Genomic DNA, 18,677 nt, shown 5'->3' on the forward strand with positions numbered 1-18,677 from the left:
CTGACTGCATGTTTACATTCTACACGGAATAACCGTCATCTTCTTCTTAACGTGTCCGACAGGCATCGACAGACACTCTATCTTTATAACCGCAAATGACACGTAGGCACCACATTCAATGAGGCTGTATTTAACCAGACAGCCATTTCACATAAAAGATATTATTACGGCATTTACATTGTACAAAACAAGCAATGCAAGATATCATACCTCCGTGACTTTCAATGTGAATTTCGTGTTTTATTCAGTATTGTAAATTTCTGGCTGATTCTGCTATGCATTTTCCCACTGGCTCCCATAATGCAATGAACATGCATGTAGCAGAAAATTGAAGACATGATATAACATAACCTTTTCTTGGTCGACATTTCTGGAACCTTTGGGCTAAATTTCTGATAGTATCTCTAGCATGTAGAAATAACTACAGAAACAAAAGCAACAACCACAAACAGAAAAAACTCAGTGCACGGAGGAGGCATTAAACTTATGTCACTCGGTCCTCAAGTTAACATTAAGCTGGTTATGATTAAGGATTCATTATTCATTACCGGCATCAACAGGTATCACACACTGCACTAGCCTGATAGTGCATTTTCATTTCGCCTAATGCAACAGGATGAAGTACATGTACTATACGGAGATTTCAGTTGATAGATCAGCCAAAGAACTTCTGCTGTCGTTAATACTTATATAACTCAATGATTGATTTATCAACTTGTTTATGGTTTTCCATTTCAATACCATATAAGAGTCGGCGCAATGGGACTCAAAGTTTGGACCCAGAAAGGTCATATAACATCTGGATACAATTTGCACGCAACGTATCAGGTACGCAGTGGAGCGTCCCGAAAATTTCTCAACATGAGTTCCGTTCCTAACCTGTGACCTATACCGTGAGCCACATGAAAGATTGTTCAAATTGGCTGGTGACGTGCACGTCTTGATCCACACTGCAGAGACCATGTTCCGCTTGAACTTTACAATTTCTAATGATATCTTGGGCTGATCGGTGAAATATCACTTGCTCAAACAAGAAACCCATCCGAGTACGTCTGATTACATTTGCAGGAGAGTTGCTTGAACCGTGTCAAGTTACTTTATATAACTGGAAAATACACTGAAATTTTGGAATGACTTTACTTTCGAGCATTGGCTACTGGAGATGAAACCCATCAAATTGTGACGCATTGTGACTGAAGTGACACCACAATCGGATCCAAATCATCACGTGGCTGTCATCCAACAATCTTGTCGTCTCTTAATAATAACCCACAGTGAATAGATACAGGATTAAATGTATGACGCGCGTAACGTACCTATGTTATCTATTATGCCCAATAGCATCCGGTCTTATTCATTATCTATCACAGGTTACCCACGGCTTAGGGCACATGTTTTCACAATATGGAGAATAGAACTGATTACATACTCAAGTATATCCCTCGGTACAATTGGGCAATGTTGTAGACTTCACATGCCAAACGTCAAAGCACTTCATAACATGACGCATGACAGGCTGAAGTAAAGACCTCTGGGCGTGCTGATTATTTGGCACATTTGATCAAGAATCAACTGGCTAAAAGGCTCAACGAACAGTGAATATAAACTCTGCTTCTTAAAAGTGAAAAAAAATCTTGTTGAGAAATGTACGCATTTCATGTAAATCTCGTTTCAGTAGCAACTCTGCGGCAATTAAACAGCAGATGCTAACATATGTCATCTATCAACAATCTAGCGTGACATCCAATATATCCTCATCGTCACTAACAAAGATCCACCGTCTATAGCAAGCCATTCCTAGCCATTCCTCTACTTTTACGTGAAAACATGTAGCAGATCGTCTTACCTAGAAACCAACACCTCCTGGTGGCTGTCCTTCCCCGTGCCTACAGCCATCATTTGTGTGCCCAGCCATCATTCCATGACTAGAGGCAGTAGAGATGTCGCTCCGGCGGCAGAGGAAGAAGTCAAGATCTAAGTACCGTTACTGTGGCTCATTACCATATATATCTCTCAGATACAGCGTTAAGTGATCTGAAACGTCTATTGATCCTTGTCAGGTGACCTCCAGTAATTCTGGGAGAATTACTTACTTTATGTGTGGGTGATCTCCTGGGATGTACCAGAATGTGCCATCGCGAGGGTTGATAAAACACTTGATGGGAGGTTTTTCCGATGCAACAACGCTGTCTGACATCCGTTTATAAAACCTACAGAGACAGACCACAAGAGAAACACACTAACATTACCTACTCGTAACCAACACTCTCTGTGCACCACAACGATGGGAGGTCCAAGGTAAGAAAAGAAGACTCAAAACCACATCCACTACAAAAGGTATGACCTCTAGTTCAACAACACAGTCTCTCGGATGAGATTAAAGTAAGAGTCCATCTTGACGCCCGTGAAGATACTCCAGCTGTACTATCAAGGAGAAGTGCTGACGTCTGCTACCAAAATTCATCAGTGACCTGACGTGCACCCAGATGACGAATTCACATGCACATCCCTGTTCATCTGCCTTACTTCTTGTTCATTACAAACGGCGTAGCTTCGTGTTTAAAAGAGTAGGCCTGATAAATGTGAAGATAGTATTTCATCGTGTAATCGATGACCAGGCCGTAGAGTTTGGTACGTGATGAACGGGTGGGTTGCTGTGTACAGTGGTTCTGGGCAGCGCGTCCACATCTAGACAGATCATCTCCGTTAGCGTTACAGCCTGTGTAGGGACATCCTAACATTGGAGATGTCCTGAAGCCACTCTCACCAGCAACGGCACTTATAATTAATACTCACTCCTTGCCACTGTTGGGGCGACCGCTGAGCGACCCAGAATTGACGAAAGTCCATTCAAGCATCTTTCTGGGATGTAGCTCGATGAGCACTATGGTTGCAAACCATTAACCAGTTCCAAACAGTCGCCCAGCGAGCACTCAAGGGTCATAGTGGTATCAAAGGCAGGTGAAACAACTTTTTATCATAAAGAAGTTATTTTTTGCGATTTGTTGTCAAATTATACGTACTATAGCGTTTCTCAAAGGCAGGTGAAACAACTTTTTATCATAAAGAAATTATTTTTTGCGATTTGTTGTCAAATTATACGTACTATAGCGTCATGGATCATAGTCCAATCAAGAGATCGCAAATTAGACCTTAGTTAGAATCGCTCAGCGGTTTCCCATAGATGAACCATAGGATTTGCTGACATTTGAATTGTCGGTCTTTGGACAAGAGCTCAAGGAGCGTTTCCACTTTAACAACCAGTTCAGGGGTTATGGCGTGGATCTGGCTAATTTGTGGTCGCTCAGCGATCGCCGTCTAGTGGAGACGGTACCCACCTTACAACTCTTCTCCTTCTGGACATTTATAATGTATATGTTTTCTATAATCGCGTTATTTGCGGTGGCCTGATAATACGCCTACAAACCCTGTACATGTGAGAAAATTGTGCATGTCTCTGCTTCAACAACCACTGTTTAGTCACTGATGTGAACGTTCCGGGCTTTGCGCACTTTTAATGAGCTGTACATGTGTGTGGGCAAGTGCGATAACGCATTCTATCTCCGTTGAGTAAGGCACGACGACGTTCTGCCGACATCGTGGCGATGGACAATGTAAATGTGTTGATATTGACAGACGTGAATCGAGCGTGCGCACTCAGTCTTCCTTGAAATGCCCCGCAGAATGAACGAGTTAATACAGGTTTTGGAGCTGTCGATCCTGCCATTTCACAGACCTGGGAACGACGGCGACACACGGACAGATCGATGTCTGGATTTGATTCCGGCATCCGTCAATGTGTTGAGCAAAATATGGGCCCAGTCGAGGACAATTGTTGGTGGCAGTTGGATTCAAAAATCCGATATATCCCGGCTCACCGGCAAACGGGGAGGTCACCAGTGATATTGCATTGGGGAGAAAGGGTCAAAGGGCTTTCCTCCAGCAATGCCATTAATTACAACGCAGCAGGCGGATATTGTATGCACGTGTCAGAGTAAACCTCCATGGAGACGGCAGTAGACAAATTATGCGTTCACGTTAGGCGGAAACTGAGTGTTTCTAAACCTATTTCTCACTGATAAACATTTTATATCATGGTCCTAGGGCTGTTCGTGTCACCCGGACCCTGGCACGCACAGTTCGCACAGACCTACTCTCCTTAATTTGCATTCCCTAAACAGGTTCTATTGTAAAGTGAAGTATTTCCCTTCATCCCTACCCCGTCATTTAACTATCCTTACCCGCAGTCCCATTTGGCGAGCCTTCCTGCTCATATGACCTTCTTTATTCTTCTTTTCTTTGAACCCTCCACCCATTGTATCGATCCCTTGGGCAGGCCATTTATCTAAAAGACGGTCGGCCGCCTAATAAGTCCCCATGTTGCAGACTGACTATCCTTCCAGTCAGCGTACTGGTAAATGTTATTGTGATATCCACAGATAGTGTTGGAACAAACGCCGAGAACTCCATAGAGCCCAAGAAGTAGCCTCTACCTGGCTTCAGAGGCATCTAGAGAAAGCAGAAATTGGCCAACTAGACAGATATAAAGGCGGATGTACGTCTTTAGCAGACTAAGTACCCTGGCATGTTATCTATCTATTTGTCCAATTTCTGCGCTCTTTCCAGTCACCTCTGAAGCCTGGTAGAGGCTAGTGGTTTTCTCCTATTTTCAGTCATTTTGAATTATTTTTACTTTAGGCATGGGGGTAACCTAAGATTATACTAATAGTTGGCGCTCCTGTGCTGTCAACATGAAAGTGATAAAGATGGAGGTTGGCACAGCTGTGATATTTACTAAGGCCCTATTACGGAAGAGAAGAAGAGTGAGGAATAGTCCATTTCAACTCATGAAAGGGGACCTAAAGGGTCTGAAGTGTTTCTATACGTCTTGGGCAACTGTGCCGAGACATAAAAGCTATATTTTGAAAAGCAGTCTATATTTACCTGCACGAATAGCCATAGAACCCACACAACGCAACCTACTTGTATGTACCTAATTATTTTGGTGTTCAGTTTCCGAATACTCAGTTTTGTCCATGCTAGGGAGATCAATGTAACAAAAAAAGGAAACAAGCCAATATATCATCATTTAAGAATTTGCTTACTACATGTAGCCATGTTATATTTCCTTGATTATGTCGAATATAGTAGCTGTTACTGACTCTGTATAACCCTAGTGACCTCTTAGTGGCTCGCAAGAATGGAATGCCCCTACCTATCCAGACACCAGAGTGATGTTCAGTGAAAGAGGCGTGGTCGTCGCGAAGAAGATGTAAGAAATCATTCCTATTCTCCTATTCTACCCATCCCGCCAGAGACAGGCGAGACCGTAGACTTTCTTGTGACGAGACTGAACAGTTAAATTAAGAACTGACTGATGCAAATCGACGCGATTTCAAGGGTTATTGACGCAGTATTGCAATCACAGCCACTTCCGACCCCTGCCCACCCTGGATGTTCGATTCAATTAATCAACGATTCCTCTTTTGTAATGATATCCCCTTTTCTGCGAGCTAAGATCCTCTAGCTTCATTGGAGCCAAGAAATTGCCCGGAAAGCGTTTGAGCAATCGTTCAATGTAATCCTACCCGCCTTGGAAGCCAATAGTTTCAATGATTTAAAGTACATGCACTCAAAGTGGGGATGAGTTATGGGTGTTCTGCTTCAACTTTCCTACTCCCGGTCTTAACAAAACGCGATACGAATGCATTCGACAAGTCTGTAGTATGCGTATAAACCACTCCTTTAACTGTCAGAACTTGTTAATTTTTGGGTCAATGACAGCGTTCGGCTAAGCCTTTGTCGACTTCCCATCATCACATATTCAGTTCAATGGCACCAACAGGAAGCCATAAGTCTCCACAAATCTGTTCTTCCCGCCATTGTAGCCCCGAGATACGTAAAATAACGCTCATCGTCGCCATTTGCCTTACTGCCAAAGCTACATGTAGCACCTTCAGCGAGCAGGAATCCATTTGGTCGATGACAGTGATTGATGGTAAGACATGGAAGGGTCTCATTTGATATACTTTGGAGACTAACAGCGATTTACTTGGTTCAAGGTGGATAATTTTTCTTTTAGCTTCAGCCCAGGCTTTAGGCGATGAAGTGAACTGTAATGGACCTGAAAAATGTACGGAGCATTGGGCAAACTAACTTTCATGCATCAATAGAGGACTCCGAGAGCAACATGCACATTAAATCACGATTACTGTAACATTATAATTAATGTTTTCTGACTCTTCGACGCCGGATAAGTAGCCTCTGACTGCCCAACAAGTATTGCTTATCGGAGTTCTATCTGGGAACTGAAAACTTTTTGACTTAACATGGTTTGCCTGGCTGTTTCTCTCGATGTTCTTCGTTGTTACCAATTCATCTATGGGTTATCTCTTCCTAGAAAGTACTTGAATTTATTAATAAGATGCGATTTATTAAATTCATTTGAACAAGCGGAAAGAAATCCATGAAGCATTGAGCGTATATCCTCATATTAAGATAAAGTGACGTCCATCTTCAATCCTATTAAATTAAAACCTGTGGTTACGAGAATTTCCGATTTCTATGTTCAATATATGACTGCAGATTCTTATCTTGGTGATTGATCTACAAATTCACATATGTTCGAAAATGCTGTGAATCTTACATACAAACTGCAGCAACGGAATTCTGCATGCGAAGCAGACAGTAGGGAATGACTGGGAGTAACGTCTTGGCATAAATTTGAAATGAGTTGGATATTATGGGCCAAGAGATTGCCAGGGTGGCAAAACGATATTGGGGATTACTACCAGTATATATTTTACAGTGTGTCAAAAATGATCCAAGTGGAAGATTTGGACAGATCTATACCGTCCGGCTGCCAGTATGGCGGTCACTTTCGTCGCATGTTGTTGAAGGGTTTTTAAGCAGGCTGTGACAGAACCAACTGCCGATAAAGCAGCTTTTTCCGGAAGAAGACAGCTGAATTTTGTACGACACTTGAACGACTATCCAGAGAATGCCCTCAGTTTACGATCGCACGACTAGCGTACGACTATCGTCCGACACATGTGACCAAACCCTTAGTAACAAGTCATAACAAAATTATCTCTCAGTAAACGAAATGATTATATTCATATTAATTCGATATAAATCAAAAATACAAAACCCTGGTCGTTATATACTAGCATATTGCAGCTTTCTAGTATCCTAAAATGTACTATCGTGCAATACATAGCTGCACAGAACACTGAATAGAAATAGATAAGTTACGTGTTGCATGTGTTGATCGTGACGTTCCACAGATGTGAAAACAAGCTGATTTCGCGCCTATTAACACACGTTCACTTGAATTGCCCACCATACATACACTAGTTAGTATTTATATCACGTCCCATCGGAATACCCTCACTCTCTGTGTAAATGTGATCTAGTTTGATGCCACATGCTGTGCCGCGACGCCTGCCTCCGACGACTTACATTTGTATCTTTCATGCTCACGCACACGATGTAGAAGACAGCTGATTTAGTTATAGAAATCTCTAAACGCCCTTTTCCTTTTTACACCCCGATAGATAAAAGAAGGTTGCATCGGCAGCCATAAATACATCCGGATTTTGGCACAAAACCCTTCCAGTTCCTGATATTGAGCATTGTGGTCTATCGAATGCGTTTCTACAGAATGTCACTGATATGGATCCATAATTCAAATGAAGGTGGTTTTCAGAGCTTTTTACCCGGGCGTGATATCGTCTGATAAAGAAAGTCAATAGGGCACAGTAATTACAGTGAACATTGCCAGCCCAGCCAACTTGACCAGACTGCATTCCCCATACTTGCACATGGATGTCAGAGTAATACTATCGTCTATGCCACATAAGAGCAATATTCAACTTTATCTCTTAGGTGCGTATGATAAAGTCATACATACTATATAGTATACATTGCTAGGTAAGGATAATTGGTGATCTAGACGATTGCTGTCAAAAGGTAGTACTGCTATTGTTACTAGGGGTGCTAGGACAATGGCCTCCCTCATGACCTCATTGAAAAGCGGTCTGCAGGCCGATTTTAGTTTCTCAAAAATAAATAGTGGTTTAAACAAATAAACAAACAAATGGCACGACTATTTGGAGTGAGGATATCAAATTATGTTGGAGGTAGGAGAGGGGGCGCCCTCGAAGGACCTGGACTAGTGACCTTAAGGAATGGACAGGACATCCCCTGAGTCACCTGACAAGTCTGGCTGAGAACCGCCCTGGGTGGATAACTCTTGTGGACAGTTTAGTTGCCCCGACGGCAGGACAGACTGCTATGGGACCGGTGAGGTGAGGTGAGGAGGAGAGACACATGGCTTGTTTTGATTCTTATCTTTACCACGATCCTGACAATGACATTTCATCTTTGAAGATGCGTGCACAGGACATTCATTGACAGACTCAAGTACAGAGAGAAACCAAAAAAGCTCCAGTCTCTTACAGAGAAGTGCAGGAACGTATTGAGCAAGTGAAGGCGCCTGTGTGAGAAAGGGCGTCTGATTGTTGCCTTATCGCTGTATACCAGGAATAGAACTGCCGCCATCTGGGTACCTTTTAAGTGTGTTGTAACTTCGCCCAGATGTAAAAGGTAGTAGCTTCCCAGCGTGTTCATTCAACTCGAAAAACATGTTACGTTATATACTGCGTGCAGTATAGTTGGAGTAGATCTTAGCAGTGAACGACTACTACAACAACAAATTCAAAGCCCTTCTTAATGCATGATGCATTCAAAGTTGAAGTCAAATCCCATGTTAGATGAGCAAAAATAGAACTTTGTGGAAGTAGATTTTCAAATTATCTTCACGCACTTGCAATAATGAGCCTCCGGGCTTGGGTTTTCAATGAAGATTATGGTAATTATCATGATATAGCTGTGAGCATATTGCCTACCTTTAATCCTCAGCAGGCGTGAGGAGGACGCTGCACCAAGACAGGGACGGTGAGATTGACAGTAATAAGATAATGCTGGCACTTCTTTCGTTCCTGCACATTAGACGTGGTTCCACCAGAATCTGCCTAACTCATACTGCTGTCAACATGATTTGAATTAAATGATACTATTCATGTCACTGGGCGTTAACGAACTTTCCAAACTAAAGTGTGATATGTTGTTCTAATGGCGGTAACATAGCTGACTATCAGGGCATACACTACAACCAGTTACCCTGGTTTACAGTAAATAGAAGGCGCACTTCATGGATGACATTCAAATTGTCACGACTGGCTTATCTTCCTGACCTTTTAACAACCCGAAATGCGTTATAAGTAACCGTAAATGAGGCATCTTTGAAAAGGTTACAGTAATCGCCTTGAAGGGTTTTCGGCTCTTAGGTGTAAGGTTATTTCATTCCTGGTAGGAAAGTTATTGCCAGAGAAGTTCTGAAAGTTTTTCGTGTCTGAATGCCAAAATGGGGGTATTTCTGAGATGAGTACCTGACACTGTGACCCAGCCACCCCCGCCTGTCTGACGTTTATACTACCAAGGATCGGAATGATTCACCGAAGACTTACAAAGCTCACTCGCTGTCTGGGTAATTAATCATTCATCAGTCGGAGAATCGGCACATATCACCTCAGAGGTTATCACAGTGTGGGGCCGAGGTGCAGCTGGGATGGGCATAGTGCTGATATCTACTTCATCATATACACTTCTAAATATACTGACTGCTTTTAGCGATGGAACTTGTATAAAAATGTAAGAAAGGTCACTAGCTTTTAAAGCTCAACAAACATTTTGTGCAGAAAATTGATGGGAATAACAAGAACAGCATGAACAGCTTGAAAAATGTTCCCAAAGAGTGCTACTTGTAGATATTCGTTTTACGTACCAAGTGCAAGAGTTAGAGTTTGAATATGTAAATTTGTTTTTTCTAAGATTGTGAGTCATACGAATGATATGAAACCATACGAGAATTATATTATGATTCACACAGACGTTATGCGGTGCTTCGGTCGTATCAGACCAGACAAGTCAATTGGCACCCAGACTCAGAGGATAACAAATATATCTGCTGATGAAGTGGCCATAATTTACACATTCGAAAAACAACAATGATATGATTTCCTGATGATAACTTATATGATTTTTCAAAACCTATAAATTTCATTGATTGAATTGAAAATAATAATAGTATGCTGCTATATGACAAGTACTTATGTCACATGCAACTTTTGAATTTTTTTTCGCTGCCGAGGAACATAACCATCCGCAAAAGGCCATATTATGTATTTCCCCTGACATGTAGTGCAATGAGATTATGGTACCGTAAGCCGGCCTAAGTTCCGTTGCTTCCGACGTAAGTCGAATATAAAGCGATTCGGTCACATGTACCGGATCCCAGAACTCTACAGATGATCGCCATACGTGGGTATTTGTTAGCTTGACGTTGAAGAGATTTCCTGCCGTGCATGGATGAGCATGAAACAATGACGCTTTGATTGATCATTCCCAAATTGAAGACAAGCTTAGATTCGAAACTCAAAAAGGCCATGCTAGGCTAATTCTTACACAGGAATTTACAGACGGGCACATGGTTTTAACTTAAGACGATTCAGCAGATAGTAGAATGAATCGATAATTCATAGAAATATTAGACATATATGAATGATTATCGACATTCAATATCAATTCTTATAAACACTTGCTCTTGATATTTTCACTGCACAGTTCCCTAAATGTCTCTTGCTAAATATTGAATACGTGGGAAAAGTCTCCTTCTACTGTGCCGTGTCAATTGTGAAATTCTATGATAAGCGTTTCCAACTTAGGCTGTCAGAGCCTCAATAAACTTTTCATCAATTAGATATGCCAAAAGCAGGACCTGCCAGATTAGCTTCCCAGAGCTCTGATACCAGTTTACAAGGCGAATGTAAATACAGATGATACCCATAATGCACTCTGACACAGCAAGCCCCTGAGATTACTACACAACATCATACAACAGATCTTCGACATATTTTTGATGTGTTGATATGTGTTACTATAGCTGGGGACGGAGAAATCCCCGGGTTGAGAACGAATCTATAGATGATGCTGCCATCCCCGCGTCTGTGGGGATCTGCGGAGGTTGATAGGTTTTTCAGCTCATCAGGTTTGCTGGGAATCGATCTCAGACGTAAAAGGAATTCCAAACAAAGTACATTTGTCATGCTCTATCGCCGTCGCCACATGTTAACGTTCTACACCCTCGCCGTGGTGTAGCTTACATGGTTATGCCTTTAATCTGTAACAGGATCCGGGATGATTAAAATTGAATCTGATATTTCCCTCCAATTTCTATGCTCCTTTACATCCTAGCCCCGGATATCAATATTAGTTGACAAAGCCCTCTAAAACTGTCATTTTCGGTCGAATAATCGCAAAATACGGCCCCACAAAACCGGAAATATTCGGAAGTTCTGTAATAAGCAAGCTGCCCAAAAATCATAAACCAAAGTCGGCGAAAGCTGCGTAGTGTCCTTTTATCCTCTACGCTTGGTTTAGTTTTAAAAGACATTCTATATTTATTATGTCGTTTATTGTGCATAGGTCCCCAGTGGATATCTCGGCTCCCTACATCCTAATGGATACAAATGTGAAATTCCGCTCCTGGACGTGGAGATAATCCTGTTACCATAGTTCATCAGACAAAGGGGTGAAGAGAAAACCAATAAGCGTGATCACGAAGTATGCATGATGAATAATCTTAACCGTACTCCACTGGAGTGTGTTCGCTAATGTGTAACCGCAAAAAAAAGACATTTTGCATTTCGTTGTATTTTTAAGATTATTCATGAGAAGCCGTAAAATCATCAAACGCCTATATTTTGCAATTTGTAGAATGGTAAACGTACCCAAACTCATCCTAGAGGGGAGTAGTGCTGATTCCAATAGGCAGTTAAATTGCAATGCAAGCTTAAGGTTACAAATGTATACAAAATATCTACAACACTACTTTGTACCCTTTAGAATATATGAGGAATATCTGCTCTATGTGGAGTCAACCTGAATTTAGGAAAGCTGTAACGAAAAACAATTACGCTTTTAAGACGGCTAAATATTGAGCGATGCACCTAGCTCAAGTTTTTATGTCAGATCAAAGGATCAAAGGTTATGTATACTATTGCAACTTTCATCCTCATTACTCCAGCCATGACCCACGGGTTCCCAGAATAAACGTTTAACTGTTGTACTTTTGACCTCATTAAGCTATATACAATACATAAATAAGATTCAAAAGGAAAAGGACCAGGTATACGACCAATCGTATGACATTTATGAAGTTAAACAGCCACATTCGGTGAATGTAAAAGATTGAAAGTAAAGTATTTGGAAGAAATATTATCAGAAAAAGCATATGTAAAACAGGATTTTGTTTCACATAATGTATACATGAAGAAACCCCGTGACTGGAATACGGCCATGAGAAGTAGTGCATTTATGAGCGATGTTTTGTCTCGTTAGAACATTATATATGAGAAGGCGCATGGGAAACTGTGTCAAGAGAACAGCTAGCTGGGGAAGGTCGTTATGGTCGCCTGCTTACAATAAACCACAAAGGTGTGTCTTAACTGCACATTCCAGATGGATCTACCAGGTATCAATTAGAAAACATTCACTCGCCTGAGTATCTTTCTGAACTAGGACTCTGACTACTGCCTGGCAAAAATCTTACCTGGAGTTTCACATGAAAGAATATCTTGCTGATGAATAATAGAATAGAATCTCGTCCGAACAAGAGATCACATTTAAAATTTTACTACTGCGCGTTGGTTGGTCACACGCTTAAATCAAGTTGAACGGCGTTCCGCAAATTGAGCCGCTTTTCTATTCATCCTTTACAGAAGACACAGTAAGAACGTCCCGGTGACCCTGCCTGACACCGGTCTAGTAACAAATCAGTTCCACTATTAACACAGGCAACTCTTCTCCGTCACAAATTACGGCTTGGCTTGTGTGTCGGGTGGGGGAGGGGAGGGATCGACATCTTCATTGGTACGGGCAGCTCAGCATAACCGAATGATGTGCCTGTACCCTGGAGGTCCTGTGTGCTTCAGCAAAACCACTCTCCGGCACTCAACTACAGGAGTAACGATGCAGAGCTGTAAAGTATCTACCAGAGGGAGCGTTCGTGCTTTACGGTTTATAGCTGCAAGTCAGAATCGCCTCCAGTGTGACTTAACAGTTTCAGTGACATGCTATCGCCTCTAAGCAACTGGAGAATATTGTGTACGGGGAGGGTTGTGTTTTTTGTATCTGGAAATACATTACTAGTAGTATATTCGTATTCAGTGAATGTGTTGGAGACATCCGCGGTTTTCTTTCATAAATCAGAGAGACCACGGTATGGAGTGCTGCATGGCAGGTATATATTACAGGTAGTCGTAAATGACGCGCCGTACTCTGTCATAAAGTCACAGCTGCCCAAATAACCGGCAGACCGGAGGTGGTTTTCATTAAAGTCACACCTAGTATGAAGCCCAGGTGTTCTGAATAATGAGGAATAGGTAGTCGAGAAAATTGTTATGCCCACACTAGCTCAGGACGCAATAACATAATGGGCGGGGTATACTTTGGAAGATTGCTCAAGGCGTGATTGGAATAACAAATGGTAAATGGAAGTGGCTTGGTGTGCCGCTGATGTAGAAGATTGCACGGTGCTGCTCCCTGCAGGCATTTACAGCCACAAGGAGACAGCTACTTCGGTTTTTGTGCTCACAAATCGATAGAAAAAATACACAGGCCTAAATGTACACGGCAATGCAATGAAAATAGGATCTCATTTTTAGCATTCATTTTGTTAATGTCAACACGTCAAGTACTGTTTTGAATTCCATCCTGTTATACGATACTTGATGCAAAAGGTATTCAAAACATTGGGGGCTAAAGGTCATGCATGTTACCGTACCCACTGAGCCAGAGTAAGCAGTTCTCTACGCGTTTATATGACAGTGCCCAAGCCCACATCCCACGCCAAGCTGCGCATGCATGCACTTCAATAAGGTTTCTCAGCTTCAATCTACAGCAAAGTGTGAAAACTAGACATACAATGTACATGAATATGACTATGTCCAAAGAACCTATTGGGAAATGTAGGTAGAGGCTATCAGGTAGGAACACGTTGAGGATTGCTGCTGGCTATTTCTTACGAACAGCGACTTTTCCTCTGAGGATTTATCTTCTGGCATTAATATCTCCGTTCGATTGTTACACTGGCGTCAAGGATGCTTCGGGGTAACAGTTGCACCGAGGAGTGCATATTTTGTCGGTATGCTCAAGCATTGCCGTAGGCCAGAAAACATCCTATTTTAACATTTTCAAGACAGGTCTTCTACGGATTTGCTGATACGTACATGGCACCAAAAACAACGGCTTCGTTTGGGTGACAGTCTGTATATAGATGTCCAGACAGTACATACGCGGAATCATGTAAAGCATGTCGGGTTGACATACGATACCCGTACACATCGGTAGCCATTGCCATTGCGTCAGTATGAGACCGGCAGCTAGCAGCAACAGTCGGGGGCGTGAAAAATCTGAGCTGCAACTGCGGCAGAAAGCCTGGTCATCACTCACTGACATAACCTCAATTAAAATGTTTACGTTTCCCTGCGTCCTATTAGTGTGGGTAATGAGGGTTCCAGTCTGCTGCAGGTCGGCTCTGCTCACATTGGTCATTCAGGACCAGTTGTAGGCGTGGGCACACTGCTACCATGTCTACTGCTGGGGGTAGTAACGCTATCACAAGCATACCGTCACACTGTGCAATATGTGCAATAACAGACCAATCATGTGAATCTCATATATTGTAAGAAGTAGCCACGTTAGCAAACAATCCGTAAAATCATCTAAAAACACAAAATATGTACACCAATATCCTGTCTGTATTAATATGTTCTACATATTTTTATATTCCATGTATCACTAAGAAACACATATATAGCTAGATAATGGCAATGCGCTGTTCACTGATAATGCTGCTGAGACAAATCGTCAACCACAGTCTCCCCACAGGCTATCATATGTGAAGGTTATCGGCTGGGTATGAAGGTCCATTTGTTAAATGAAGGCAAAGCATACTGAAGGCAAACCAAAGATGATTGATAACCGAACCTATGTTGTTTATATGTGTCTCGTTTCTTTACAATCGCCTAGAAGTATGCAGGTACCAGCTCTGAATTTGTTTTCTCAGACACAAGGTTGGTAACATATGCCTATTATCATCAGGAAATATTATAGCTACTTGTGAGTGTATAAATATGCAAATGTATAGTTCGATACAGATAGCATACATGAACTCTTTATTCCTACCTATATTGTGAATTTTTTATACTTTACATTTTCTATTCGGAAAGGGGGTGCCAATAGTTTTCACCAACTGCAACCAACTGAATACAGATAAAGGCTCAACTCCCCCCCCCTCCCAGAATATTCTCCCAAGTCCCTCAGTCACGCTTCGTCTCTCGGCTTGACGTAAGGGGAATTTTGAGCCACATAAAACGGCATGCGCATTGCCAGATAAGTCCTTAACCTTATCATTGGGTCTTTAATTCAAGGAGACTGTGTGGCACTAATCCATCAAATCGAGAGGAGAGATAATTCCGGACAGCCGAAGTAATAAAACTAATGCACAATCGCTAGGGCCCCTGGGATATCTTTACGCTGCTTCAATTTGAAATGTCAAAAGTGACAATGAGGACCCCCACACAGAGGAATGTGTTCAAAAATCAGAAATTGACTTCCGGGAAAATGGCAAAAAGCTTGAGATTAATGTTTCATGAGGAGCATACTGCAATGGCAATGATTGTTTACTAGCGAAATCGTCATGTAATGTTGTGAGCAATTTAATCCCAGGCTAAATGGTAAATTCACGTGCAACAACCAAATAGTCAGGGGTAATATCTACGCTTCTTATTTAATCTATACACAAGGGACTATCAGAAATCTAATTTATGTATTTCAAGAATTTATCAATAAGTAAATAACTTTACTATTACATATTGCACATGACGCTATGAATCCATATCGATGCAGATGTTACGTCCATTGATGCTGCAAGTAAGCCCTGTGAACCAGGAGTTCACACCATGCAGCTATCTGAGGTGATTACCATCTCACGGCGGCGGACAACTTACTGTATTGACTCTGAAAGTGGTTCTCAAAGCAGCGCAAATGCAAATTGGGTATCTCCCACTCCTTTGCTTCATCCTTGCCAATTTCCCCCCAATCTATGTGAGATCCCGAGCAGCCCAGCGGTGCTCCGCATTAACACGTACATGTCTGATAATTACATTAGGACAGTTCGTCAGGGTACCGGACCGTACAGCAGCTTTTCTCACACGAGCTGCCGCGTGTGGAAACGTGGAGGAGGGAATAATAGCCTCCCGTACCAGGAACCAAACTGTACAGAGGTGTATCATGTTATCAATGTTGCTACTTTACTCCTATCAGCATGTTTAGTCCCAAGCATACCACGAAAAGTCTCGCTCAATATCGACTTAATTTGGCTATCACTTAGCTTCAAGAGTAGATACTTTCTGTCGTGTACTTTGACCAGCACCTGTAGTATGAACCATTGATACCACTGCTGTACACACTGATCATGAGTGTTCATCTCTCGGCACGGGTCACTACGTAAACAATAGCACGAAGAGGAGGGGCTAATGCAAAGTACATAAACATTCTTCACACGACAGTATTCATGATCAAACCCAATTTACAATGTATTTAATAACTACAGCCATATTCTATAGGTTGCCTTACGTAGAAAATCACTAGTAAGCATATATCCCAAATGCAAGTAAACAGCAGTAGGGCACTTTTTAACTACAAATAATCATTCTAATATTTCATTGAAAATGACTTTGTAATTGATAGCTTAAGAACTAGTTGCCTGTATATACAAGGTACAGGTCAAAGATGATATTCTGCGAAGGCGCGTACTGCCCTCTCCAAATGACACTGAACCCCTATCAGAAACATAACTGTAGCTATAGACATAGTCTGCATAACATACTAATATCAAAGTGAAAGGACTAATAAAGGAAATTACTGCCACCATACCTATCCGTCAAATCACGAAGTCACCATTATTCGCTGCTGCTGCGCCTGACAGAATTTTGCTGGCCCACCTGCGTTGTCGTGAACGTCCCTGAACGACTTCAGCCACAGGCTAGAGATGGCAGCCTGACAACAAAACGCCTCATCAGGCTGGTCGGCGACAGTTACTGGGCGGAAACCCAAAATAGATCCAAAGATCAAGTGTCTTTCCCTTTGGCCAACAATGCGTCAACCCTACTATCGTGGTAAAAGGCTGTCCAAATTGAATTCCGGCTTCTCGCCCTGTGCTACATCACGGGAAAGCGAATTGTATCTTTACAAGACGGCATGGAGACGTTACGTTCCCTCGCGTGGTCTCCCGCGGGTCAGTTTTGCCGAGTAGCTAGCCGTCTGGTGCGGCTGTCTTAATTAGTTTGACTGTCAAGTCAAAGATAGTTGATGCAGTAACGCTGGCCAGTATATTACTAATTTGGTGTAGATGGGCCGGCGCTGGAAATTCGATCCAAGTACCGACGACTGGGAACTCCACCGATCGAAATTCGTTTATCCCAGGCTAACTTACCGGTTTACTACGCTGCTCACATACCTTTACATAACCTCTGATGCGTAGCGATACGCTAGAGGGGTGGGCTAGCCGGCAGGAAGCTAACATTCTGGTGATAGGAGAGACGTGACATTTGCGGGCAGCGGCGGGGTTACACGGAAAATTGCGACTTAAATCGGTAGCCTAAATTGATTGTGTTCCGTAGGCGGGCTGATTAAATGAGAGTGCAATATACTGCCGTCAGGCAAGCCTACCGAAATGAGGACATCTAACCCTCTTGTTTTAATATCTCGTGCACTATTGATGAAGTTGTGTGAGCTATGACTGATCTAGCGTATCTGGCGCCCTACTACTTCCATCCACGGCGAAGATAGAAATGAGAGGCTTGCGGTTATTTGCTGAACAACACACTTACCTACATCAGCCCAAGTCACAGATGTCGGGAGACACAAAATCCTCTTTTCCTCTGCTCTTTTTGAACACCTCCAACAGGACCTTCCCGAAAGTCGAACACAACCTTTCAGGCCTTCAACCGTTCGCTCCGCTGTTTCCTCTGCCGAATGAAAATAAAACCCCGTGTTGAAGAGCTCGACTACGATTCACCGGCTCGTTGTTGTCAATGGTTTCGGAGTCCCACCGATGAGTGTCCCGCGATGTCCGTCAGTTGAAGCGTGGGTATCCCGACTGGCAACCTCCCAGACGGACCGCAAGCCGTGACCTGGATGCGATAGCGTGGAACCAACAACCTCTCCTAACAAAGTGGGGGTGAGGGCAGTTGTTTTTTGGCGACCGCCGAACGTGACGGACGCACCAGCTCTGAAAATTCCTGTCTGCCACCCTCGTTTGATAAAATGGATGACTACATCGTGCCAGTCAATATGAAGGAAGCCGGGGAAATCGGAAATCGTCGGAGATAGTGCTATCTAATGGGATTTTTAATCAAATCTAATTAACACCATGACGCATTTTGATGTTAATCATAGATAAACTATAATACTGCCAAATGTAATAAAGCATTTTAATGACCATTTGAATGTAATTGACATTTAGTATTAGATGTTATGGCAACCCAGGG

The 18,677-nt window shown here is 42.4% G+C and overlaps 1 protein-coding gene across 1 annotated transcript in view; it reads right to left on the reverse strand.

The window, feature by feature from the left end:
* The window catches only part of LOC109469753, a 68,107-nt gene extending 50,068 nt beyond the window's left edge, over window positions 1–18,039 (reverse strand). Inside the window, 1 exon segment of the mRNA XM_019768340.1 lies at window positions 18,018–18,039. The gene's annotated coding sequence lies outside the window, so the exon portion shown is untranslated.
* Window positions 18,040–18,677: the final 638 nt, after the last annotated feature.

This window comes from Branchiostoma belcheri, unplaced genomic scaffold (assembly GCF_001625305.1).
Source record: "Branchiostoma belcheri isolate BF01 breed outbred unplaced genomic scaffold, Haploidv18h27 scaffold21, whole genome shotgun sequence".
Lineage (NCBI taxonomy): Eukaryota > Metazoa > Chordata > Leptocardii > Amphioxiformes > Branchiostomatidae > Branchiostoma > Branchiostoma belcheri.